This window comes from Capra hircus, chromosome 11 (genome assembly GCF_001704415.2).
Source record: "Capra hircus breed San Clemente chromosome 11, ASM170441v1, whole genome shotgun sequence".
NCBI classification, from domain to species: Eukaryota; Metazoa; Chordata; class Mammalia; order Artiodactyla; family Bovidae; genus Capra; species Capra hircus.
In genome coordinates this window covers 82,771,526-82,783,781 of record NC_030818.1, presented here as the reverse complement: position 1 = coordinate 82,783,781, position 12,256 = coordinate 82,771,526, and the positions used below count along the sequence as shown (strand labels likewise).

The following is a 12,256-nucleotide window of genomic DNA, read 5'->3' as shown; positions in this document are numbered from 1 at the left end:
CACCCTTATGGCAGAAAGTGAAGAAGCACTAAAGAGCCTCTTGATGAAAGTGAAAGAGGAGTGTAAAAAGCTAGCTTAAAACTCAACAACATTCAAAAAACTAAGATCATGGTATCTGGTCCCATCACTTCATGGCCAATAGATAGGGAAACAATGGAAACAGTGAGAGACTATTTTCTTGGGCTTCAAAATCACTGTAGATGGTGACTGCAGCCGTGAAATTAAAAGATGCTTGCTCCTTCAAAGAAAAGCTCTGACCAACCTAGACAGCATATTAAAAGCCAGAGACATTACTTTGCCAACACAGGTACGTTTAGTCAAGCTAAGGTTTTTCCAGTAGTCATGTATGGATGTGAGAGTTTGACCATAAAGGAGGCTGAGAGATGAAGAATTGATGCTTTTGAACTGTGGTGTTGGATAAGACTCTGAGAATCCCTGCAAGGAGATCAAACCAGACAATCCTAAAGGAAATCAACCCTGACTATTCACTGGAAGGATGGATGCTGAAGCTCCAATACTTTGGCCACCTGATGCAAAGAGCTGACTCATTAGAAAAGACCCTGATGCTGGAATGATTGAAAGCAGGAGAAGGGGTCGACAGAGGATGAGATGGTTGGATGGCATCACCGACTCAACGGACATGAATTTGAGTAAGCTCCAGGAGTTGGTAATGGACAGGGAAGCCTGACATGCTGCAGTCCATGGGGTCGCAAAGAGTCAGACACAACTGAGTTACTGAACTGAAGTGACTGGATGCCCATGATCTTCATTTTTGAACTGAGTTTATGCCAGCTTTTTCACTCTTTTTCACCCTCATCAGAAGGATCTTTAGTTCCTCTTCACTTTCGGCCATTAGAGTGGCATCTATTATCTGCGTGTTTGAGGTTGTTGATATTTCTTCCAGCAATCTTTATTCCAGCTTGTGATTCAACCAGCCCAGCATACTTTGATATATATACTAATCTAGGATTTGTGTCCACATATTAAACTACCTAAATTTATCAAAATTTACCAAAATAATATGTTTATCTTGTTCATAATGCCCTAATAAGGCTTTAAAAATAAATTCTGATAACTAAAATGCAAAATAAATTTTTGTATAAAGAAATATAAAAGAGAAATGTGAAAGAAACTTCCATCCTGGACAAAATGGCTTTGACCCATTTTTCCCTAATCCTCTCTGCTAAGCAAAACTAATAACCATGAAAATACTTAAAGAGACACCAAAAGAGAACTCATAAAGATGATAAAAAGAAAGCAAACTAGTTTGGAACCCCAGGACTGGAGGAACGACACAACAGAAGCAAGCCACTCAGACCCAGTGTTTCGTGAGTCCTGACCTAGAAGTGGAAGACATCCCGGGGAAGGTTATTTCTCATCAGAATTCCAGAAGAAAGGGAGAAAGCAGAGCTGAAAGAGTATTTTAAGAAATACGTAAAAATCAGGAGGGGAAGTATTGCTCCAAGACAACAAAAGTTAAAGCAAACACATCTCAGAGGCTTGCAGTGGCTATGAGAGCACATAATTTATATCAGTATCATGTGGATTAAAACTCCCTAAAAACAAGGCCCCTGGCTGAGTATGAATGCGGACCTGTGAAATAATCGGATTTCCTCTTTTCTGGGAAGTACTGCAGTCCGTATTGAAATATATATCCCTAGTATCTAAATATATTTCATAAAAGTTTAAGTACAGAGAACTGACTTCAGCGACCAAATAATTGCAATATGATATGACTATAGAACCTATGTTAATAGCGAGGAAAAACTGTAGGTGGCTCTCAAATGCTCCATAAGAACTTCATAACAGACTTCATAACATACTATATAAGGAGACTCTAAAACAAGCAACAAAGGGAAATTCAACTAAATGACCAGCTTTTAAAACAGTGCTGGAAAAGTCAAAGTAACACAGAAAAACGTTTATTTTGGAGGCATTCCTGGACCTTTCTGAGGCTTAATGTCTTCTTCCTAAAATGGAGATACATATGTCTATGAGGGTTGTGAATATTAAATAAAAGGATATGGATAAGATAGCCAGCAAGAGGCTGGCACATGGTAGGCACACAATAGATGGCAGGCATTATTCATATTATCACCTCCATAATATGGTGTATATAAAAAGGCAGAAATGTGTGCTACGATTTCTTCAAGCAAGAATTATGCCTACAGATTAGGCAGGACAGAAAAAGTACATGAAGAAACACGGCTATTTTAGGATAATGGAATCTTGGGTTAACTTCTATCTCTTTTTAAAATTTTGCTTATTTGTGCAATAGTTAATGTATTTGGAATGACTCTTAAGCATGCTTTGCATAGAACAGTAAAAATAAAATTGAGAGAATTGCTATTTTTTTCCCACACTTAGTTTCATTCTGTTCTTTTTTCTCCAGTGAAAACCAAAGTGACATATATTTCTTTTAACACTTCTGTCCCGTCCCAGAGAGGGTGAAAATGTCCACAATTTTACAGACATTGTAGAGGTGGTGACAACTCCATACTGACACCACTAACCAAACATCACAGGATTTTAAAGGGTAAAATTCAAGTGTGACTCAAACATAAGAATACCTCTTTCCCTATTGTCTCTGAAAGTGATGTTTTTCTCTTCATTGAACTGGGTGACCTGAGCCCTTGCGGTCAGTCATTTGTCAAGTAGCTACAGCTTCCTTATCAGACATGGAGTCACTGTCCTTGAAAAAGTGGACTGAGCCACTAATTCTCAGATGAGAACAGGTTTAACTTAAAATTTCTCTGTGGCTGCTTGAAGATGAACATGACTGTCTTAAACTGAGACACCCCTCCTGAAATCTGCACTCTCCTGTAGGCAACAGTAGCAGCTTAATCTTCAGATATTTGTGAATACGAAATAGGTATTAATGCTTATGAAAGTACTTATCAACAGAAAAAATCAGCAACATATAGAGGATTATTATTGATAGTAGGCTTATTCATCACTGTATACTATCTTCCATGTGAGTTTTCGAGCTACTAGACTGGTTCTAAAAGGTTCATATAATGATATCCAAGGCTCTGTGTAAGTCCTCTGGGGAACACAGTAAAGTCAGACCAAACCGGGTGTATACACAGGGCTTCAAAACACAAAACAAACAAACAAACAAACAAACAAATCCCTACTTCAACAGATATGTGGAAATATGAAAAGGTGAAAGAAATGACTTCTAGAAGACTAGATTCCTGTCTGTTACACCTACTACTTTTTTAAAAGTTTATTCCATTTTTTTCCATCAATATTGAAGTATAGTTGACTTACAATGCTATGTTTCAAGTGTACAGCAAAGTGATTCAGTTATATATGTACATGTATCTATTCTTCTTCAGATTCTTTTCCCCCATAGGTTATTATAGAATACTGAGCAGAGTTCCCTGTGCTATACAACAGGTCCTTGTTGGTTACCTACTTTATATACAGTAGTGTGTATATGTTAATCCCAAATTAGGAGTTTGGGATTAACAATTACTCCTTTTGTAAGATTCCAGGTGGCCAACACTACCTGTTGTGTCCATTGGATCAAATGTGCATCTCTGCGGAAGGGAAGTCAAATATTCAGAAGACCAAAAGGTCACAGGCTGTTGAACGAGCTGTTGAATTTAGTCATAAACTGTCAGACTACTCCCCACTAATCTAAGCAGTACTTAGACCAGTATCTGGTACACAGTAAGTACTCAATGAAGAAAGAAAGTGAAGTTGCTCAGTCGTGTCCGACTCTTTGCAACCCCATGGACTGCAGCCTACCAGGCTCCTCCATTCATGGGATTTTCCAGGCAAGAATACTGGAGTGGGTTGCCATTTCCTTCTCCAGGAGATCTTCCTGACCCACGGACTGAACTCAGGTCTCCTGCCTTGTAGGCAGAGGCTTTACCATATGAGCCACCAGGGAAGTCCAAGTACTCGATAAACAGTATCATTACCATTAATTACAGTGAAAGTGAAAGTGATAGTCGCTCAGTCATGTCCAAGTCCATGTGACCTCATGGACCGTAGCCTGCCAGGCTCCTCTGTCCATGGAATTCTTCAGGCAAGAATACTGCAGTGGGTAGCTCTTCCCTTTACCAGGGGATCTTCCCGACCCAGGGATCCAACCCAGGTCTCCTGCACTATGGGCAGATTCTTTAACGTCTGAGCCACTAAGGAAGCTGATTAATTACTGTAATGGATAATTATTATTAGATAAAAGAATATAAACCACATTAATCATGATTATGCCTATTTCTGAGTATTTATGTTTTATTAATAGAAAACATTAAATTGTGGAAGTAAGACTAAAGTTGAAATACTGAAAGTAGGATAGCTATCTTCTAGTCAATTTTCTCATTTCTATGGCAGAGAACTATAGAATAGATGCAGCTATAGAGAGAACTTCATAACTACTCTATCTTGCACTGTTTGTAATAAAGGCAAAATGTGTTGCTGAGACAGCCTGAGGATTCAAACAACGTTCCCGAACCCACGGGGAGGGAAGAGCATCTATCACAGGAAGGGTGTCCTGACCAGCAATAAACAAGTGAGACACTGATTTACTTCCTACCTCTGCCTCCGCTGATGGGCACACACATTTAGGCTCTGCTTCTCTCCGAAGGTGTATTAGGGAAATGAGTGTCTTTTTGTGAACTGCTCAAGAATAAAGGGTCCTCGGTCGCCATTAAAAAGTCCCTCCTAGTGTGTGGCAAACACATCCTTAGGATGGGGAGGGAGTCCAATGACAGAATTAAGTTCCCAAGGGTTTTCCAGACGCTTGGAGTTGTATGTGGGGCGCACAAACACAGAAATATACAGAAGAAGCTGGCGACTGCACTTATGAGCCATGTTCTCCAGCCTACTTATTTTACTGTATCTCTAAAACTGGAAATGACACAATAGAGCGTTCCATGACCCCTCTCCGTAAGCGAGTGCTGCTGTAACTTCAATACATAATACACATTTTCAGGTGGCAATATAATATTTAATGACAGAATCTTTCATATGAGACATATGAGAGGGGAAATACTTTGCTTTAAAATAATAAGAAAGATTTTGCCTTATAAACTTTTTCTCTTGGACAAATAATCAATCACTCCAATATGAGCCTCTAGAAGTACATGCTTAAAGAACTGCTATACAAGTGAAAATTTTAAGGCCAGACTTTGTTTTTTAGTTAAAGTTGATAAAGTAGTAATAGAGTAGTTCATGGAGCCAGATATGCTTTCGCTGTAGTATATCACTTAGACTCAGATGGAATACTGGCCCTGTCGCTTAATAGCTCTGTGATCAGGTGAAAATATCCCACCAAGCCTTGGTGTTTTCATTTGTAAAAATAAGGTAATAGTACCTAACCTATCAGGGTATGTTGAGAATAAGATAACATAATATATAACATAACGCAGGACAATATAAATAGAGACACACACACCTGAATAGGTACCTAACAGTGAGTTAACACAGAGCTATTATGGTGGCAACAGTACTGGTAGTTCATAATAATGAATACCTAATACATAATAATGAATAATAATACCTCATTCTGCTATATTTTAGCAAAGATACTGTAAAGACTCCTTAACTACTCTGTGCTTATTTGCTCCTGCATTGAATGGAATTATAATAAAACCTCCATGAAAGGGCTATTATGAGGTTTCAGTGATAAAATACACATACAAAGCCTAATGGTCAATTCACAGACATCCCTATAAAACATGAAAACTGACAGTACATAAGCATCTTCTCAAGTAAAAGCAGATTTCTGCTAGAACATTCAGACTTTTATTTTGAATCTATTTTTTTATTACAGCTAGATACTATCCAGAGAGTTATGCACGGAAGAAAGTGGTGGCCACCGAGCTATGTGGGCTCCTAAATATTCTATATGTAGAATGCCCATATATGCTCCAAAACAGAAAGAACAAGAATAAAACTACATAAAACTGGTACATTCAGTATAATTACAGGTCGGGAACGTCTAAACTTCAAAATATCATAAGTGAAAAAGAAAAAAAAAAACCACCAAATTCCAAAGAATGACCTCTCACGTTCCATGTAAATGTTTCACATATTCAAAAAGTATATCCATATTTGAAATAAATAAGAACGGAGACAACCATACAAACAGAAATAAAACTAATCTACCAGTACTGTAAGTGAATAAGCTAATCACACTGGAGGTGGTGTGTGTGTACGTGTGAAAAAGAGAAAGAGAGAAAAAGAGACAGAGACATAATCTTGAAAAAAGATTCTTAAGTACTTTTAACTCTAAGGCTAAAGACAAAAAGAGCTCTACACAAATATTCTATCTAGTAAGTTGGTTGGAATTTCCATCACTACTTTATCTGTTCCTGGGATTAAACAAATAAATGCACTATGGATAAGGAGAGTCAAGTTTCTCACTGACAGAGAAAGGAGTTTATAAATAAGGAAAGAGAGAAGACTAGAATAAACTGGATTGGCGCTGGAAGTATCAACACAAATTCATGGTCTTAAAAGTGAATACAAATAGATATAAAAATAGACGTAGACTTACATGTGCTCTGTCCCCTTATAGCATCTAAAAGCTATACCACCACCAAATCAATGAGTATACCTAGTACTCCAGTCTTGGCTTCTAAATACCATTGTTTATTAAAAAAAAAAAAAAAGTCTTTGATTGAATCTGGATGTGAGTAGGCAAAGTGTAAGAGGGTTTCGAACATGTGTGTTCAAAAAGTGATGGAATGGGCACAAGTTAAAATGATCCCAGGAGAAAACTTGAAAGGTTCCCAGTGGCTAAATCTGAGATAACTGGAGCAAAAAATAAAAACAGTGATAGTAATAGATTACAACCATAAAAGATAAGGAGAATCCTTGAGCTTGTAGTGATATAAATAAATAAATGCATAAATAATATAAGGGGAGAACAAATGATAAAAAAGATACCATTTGGGGAATACCACAGTGATCATTAACTCAGGCAATCATCATCAATGTGTGCTAAAATTAATTGGTGAAAATGTGATGAGAAAGTGTTTACACAATCTCAAAGTACCTCACCACAAGACATTTATTAACCTCAAAGGGAAAAAGATAATTTCACAGAGAAGAAACATGGCTGACATCAGCTCAATCAAGTGATGCGAATGAACACTACTGATAAAAGAACACATAAGTACCGTGTATCTCCTAAGATAATGTACTGGGAAGGATCCAACATCACTTCGGCGGTATTCTCACCAAAAATGCACAACTTGCATATATGAACAAAACTCAGACAAAGTCAAATTTAATGACCTTTCACAAAATAATTGTCCAGTGTTTTTAAAAATGTCAAGGTCATAAAAGGGGGAAAGAAAAAATGAGAAACTGTTTTCGATTACAGGACACTAAGGAGACAGGGCATTAAGTGCAGTGTGTGACCTGACGGGATGTGGACCAAGTGGGACGGCCGACAAAATCTGAATGACGTGTAAATTAGACAAGTGTTAGCTGTGGTCATCTGAGATGGTAATATTTGGTGAAGATTCATGAAAAGTATGTAAAATTTTTTGTAAAGTTTACATAATTTTTTCAGTAAGTCAATGAAAAGTCAAAAAAAATAACAGAAGTTGTGTCTGGCAACCTCATATTCCTACCACCCTCCAATATTCAAACACTTGTATTTTTCTGCCTTTCCCCTCCAACTTTTCCTTCTAACCCACTGGAAGGATGAAGAGACGACCGCGGCGAAACCCATTAGGAGCACAACCACTTAGGCCATAACATGTCTAAGCAAAGGACACTTGGCTGTAAACTGTCCCACTACAAATTATGCCAACTGGGACCTGAGCCGACCCCAGGAGAAGGCTGCCCTGAGATGGAATCAAAGCCATCCCATCCAGTCGTGATTACTAAACTCAAGTCTACTTTCCAGAAGGTGGTTGCTGGTGAACTCAGACCCACATGAGGCTATGAGGACAGTCTGCCTGTGTGACAGGATAAACAGGATGCCCTATCTCACCCCCATCCCAGAAACGAAAGTGCTGTTGAGAATTAAAACATACTACTGACATAGCCCTGAACTTGGAGTCTTTCTCCATAATCCACAGGATTTCTCCTGTGCTTCCCAGCTAATTACAGAGCATCATTTCCTCCCTGATAACTTCAGCAGAAATTGGAGGGGCACTGGGCTTGTGTCTCACTTCTGTACCCAAGCAGTCACTGAGTATGCACCTCTTACCTCCAGACCATACACCCAGCTGTGCTGAGTTCAGGTCAAGAATCCTCTCCTTAGAGCAGTCTTCCTGCCCCCAGACAGGACAGCGACCTGCCCTCCTGAGCCCCACACACTGTGCAGGCTTCTATCACAGCACCCATGCACTTAGGGTATTAGCTTTGTTTACAAATCTACATTCTCCACCAGATCGGAGCCTTCACACCAACAGGATCTATCTACCTGGACTGGAGTAGGAGCTTTGCATGAATGATTCATTTAACTCACACAGCATTTATCTATTATTCCCATTTTACACATGAGGAAACTGAGGTTGTAAGAGGGTCAGTAACTGTTCCAAGGCCACAGAGCTACTGAGTGATGAAGCTGAGACTGGAAAGCAGGTCTACACGGTGAAAAGCCTAAATGTTTTTCATACTACTTGCTTTGTCTCTCTATCTCCAGAGTGTAGCACAGTGAATGGTGCACAGTCTATGTTTGGAGACTCTCCGATGAATATTTCACATGATGTTCGGTTCAAACGATAGTTAGTAGTCATGGCATTTTTCAGAATTTTAGCTAGCAGCAGTTAACATGCGCAATGTGGTGTACTGAGAGTGAAAAACGCTAAAAAGATGAAGCAATGCTTTCTGTGCTCTGAATCAAACTCCTGATTCTTCACACTTAATCACATTCTATCCACAGAGAGTAACTATGGGAAGAGAAAGGGACAACACAGTAACAACAAAACACAACACAAATGTTACTGCTCAATGTATCCCCCTGGCAAATAGAAAGAAGAATAGTACACAGGCTTCTGGATCACAAGGATCTATTGCTCACAAGCTGGGTAGGTCATGTGACCTCATCTTCTAAGTCACGTAATTTCATCTAAACTGGAGCAAATGGTAACTACTCTGCAAGGTGGTTTTAAAGCTGAGATGCAGTGACGTGCACTTTAGGAGACATTCCACAGTCCCTTCTTCTTCCCCAAGGATCCCAGTGACCAGAGGGTGAAATTAAGAGGAACAACCCGTTATTCGTAAGGAGGGACCTTCTTAAGGTCTCCAAACACCTGCAGAACCCAGTAATACAGATGCTTGCTCAACTTTAGTCATTTTAGGGAAAAGGACACATCGATTTCTCACTCCTATCTGGACAAACATGCTTAGGATTTGTTTGCTTCCACATGAGAAGCAACTGGCTGATCAGAAATCACTGTCAGCAAAATATGGCAAATTAATACAAAATAGTTTCAATCTAAAAGCACCAGGCCACTCTGCAAGGAAACACTTCCATTATTCCAAGCAGATCATTTTATCTGCATATAAGGGTGCAGCAGCATGGTCTAATCATCATTCATAGCAAGAACATTGGACTGAATGTCAGGATTCCCGGCCTTGCCACTTTAAAGGTGACCTTGGACAGGGCTTTTAAGATTTAATATTCATTAATTCAATAAATATTTACTGTCTGTAGATTCCCTGTTCTCATGGAATTTGTATTCTAATGGAAGAAAAAAGACATCACATAATAGACAGGCAGATAAGCAGGAGGAAGTTAGCAGATAGTGGTAAGTGATTAGAAGAGAAAAAAAAAATCTCACAAAATAGGTTGCGACCCAATGTAGTCATTTTGGAAATGATGATATTTATGCTAAAATCTGAGGACGTGACTTCTTCATTTCTGGACATCCTTCTCTATAAAATATGACTCTTGAACAAGGGTGCTTTCAAACCTGTCTTCTAGTTCTAGGATTGTGATTTCACGCCTCTTAGAGATGCACTTAATGTGAATACATATTTTTAACATCAAATGATATCCTATGTTTGATTAAGAGAATTATTTATGACAATGAGTCCTAGCTTTGAACACACTTAAGGTTACAGTAAATCTTTTGTATGGAACTAAATAAACCTTTGCACACATAATTCTTCCTTCCTATTGATCTTTGTCTGAGCTCTGACAAAAAAATGAGTTTTTTGTTTATGTTTCGGCAAATGTCACCAAGTTGGCCTCTGACCAGAAGGACTAATATGTCCTTCCATGTATACATGAATTTGTAATGAGGATGAAAATTGTCTTAAACTCATTTTTCTGTTGATCACTTATAACCACAAATTCAGACTGAAATTTTACAATGTTCTTTTTTTAGGTGATTTTTTTTTTTTTTTTACATAAAACCAGAAAAATTGAGGTGATGGGATATGGAATTTTTTAAGGAAACATCAGTATTTTGACCCATATTTTTCATGCACCAGTTAACTAGAAAATTACAAAACCTGAAAAACTCAAGACAATTTGTACCAAGAGAATTAACATAGTCCATTCTCTCCCTCCCTTCCTTCTGCCTCCCTGTTGCCCTCCACGCTGGGGCACATTTCTGGGGTGAAAAGGAAGGCCTCTCATGCTGTTGAAAACTGAGGGCCTCTGAATTTTTAATTCTGTTAACTAATCATTAGAAAAGTAGAAATCGTTGTCTCTCTGAGAACCAGTGAGGGAGCAGGCTACACAGACTGTGTATTGAATTTTGCAGGAGCTGGCTGGTTTCCTGGCAACACGTTGATTTGTGGGGCCACTACTTTGGGCACCTCGAGGATAATTAAATATTAAGCCCCTCTTTGATGTATGCAAAGTCTGCCTAAGAGGATTACCAGCCGCGGTGAAGGTAGCAGGCCCGCATTTTCTGGTAATTGAACACTGCAGTGTCATTATCTGTTCTTATCTTTGCTCTGTAAGAATCTCTCTCTCTCCTTAATATTGCCTTGGAGAATGGAGATGGAGATAGGGAGAAGCTAAGAAAATGAGAGCCCATGCAAACAACAGTTCGGGGTCTTCTAGGTGTTTGGGAAATGGGGATGAAAACATGTCAAAGAAATGACAGAGGCGAGCAAGGCATCCTCTGTCTCCTCTGGTTCAAGGCTCCATTTCACATACCAAGCAGCCACGGCTCACAGTGTAAGAATCTTCTCCGAGACTGTAAACAATGGTAGAGGGAGGGTGGAGACACAAGTCATATGAAAGTTGCAACTTGTTCTATGAATATAACTGGAACGTTGAGGAAAGCATAAAAGCAGTTGGGTATACTGATATGACTTCTGAAGTGTTTAGAGCCAAATTAGAGTGCATGTTCCAAGATGATAGATGAAATGGGTATTTTCCCCCTTTCTTTGTTTCTACGCCGTTTCATAATATTTCTGGCGCATGGATCTGATGTGACATGAAGTGAGGCTCGAGAGAAACAGGCTTCATTGTCCTGCCAGGCTCTAGCCATCAGGGAAGAGAAAATTGAAAAAAGGGTGAGAACTTGAAAAATGGAAGGTCTGTCAGAAAAATGCCTAAAAGTAAGAGTGTTCATTTGTTTCAGGATGAGACGGAACCTAAGGTTCCACTTGGCGAAAATAACATGACCTAGTTTGTTGCTTAACCTCAGGAATGCTACGAGAACCTTTGGGTCTGCTGAAAACACACACACTTCTAACATCCACTGCGCCAGGGGCCTGGAGTGTCTGTCACGGCCCAGTGCACTTCTGTTCACAGACTGCTCCTGAGAAAGCTTGTTAGTGGTCTCTTAATGCAATTCAAAGCAAAGTTTTAAGACTAAATAATTTGATACGGTCATGATGCTTCAGAGTATCATTCAGATATTAGTGGCTTTAATATACTGTTTCAGCAATGTGGCAGGATTAGAGAATATTCAATAAATCCATCTTTTTGAATCTCAAATTCTCTAACTCTGAAGAATAGATAGTATTTACCTATTTCTCTCACAGAGGGAAATAAGAATGTAGAAGGTAATTCAGGAGATGTCCTGAGATGAGTCTTGAGACATTTTTAATATTTGGTTCTTTTTTTTTAAAAAAAAAAGAAGGTTCACTGCTCTTTAACTGAAGTAATAAGGATACTAACAGAAATTATAAGGCAGTTTTAAAATGAGAAGGTAAACTGGGTTGGAGTCAAACTTCCAGGAAGCTCTTTTGCAGCTTAGAAAGCAAGTCTTACTTTCTAACTTTTATTAGCCTATAGTCTGCAAGCTAAAGCACTTGATTAAGTGCTGACTCTTAGATACAATAACTTCAGGACGCATCAGTTTAGAATCTA

The 12,256-nt window shown here is 38.8% G+C and overlaps 1 protein-coding gene across 2 annotated transcripts in view; it reads right to left on the bottom strand.

Annotated features, from left to right (window-relative positions):
• Window positions 1-12,256, bottom strand: part of NBAS (neuroblastoma amplified sequence) — a 335,385-nt gene that overhangs the window by 26,298 nt on the left and 296,831 nt on the right. The window lies entirely within an intron of this gene.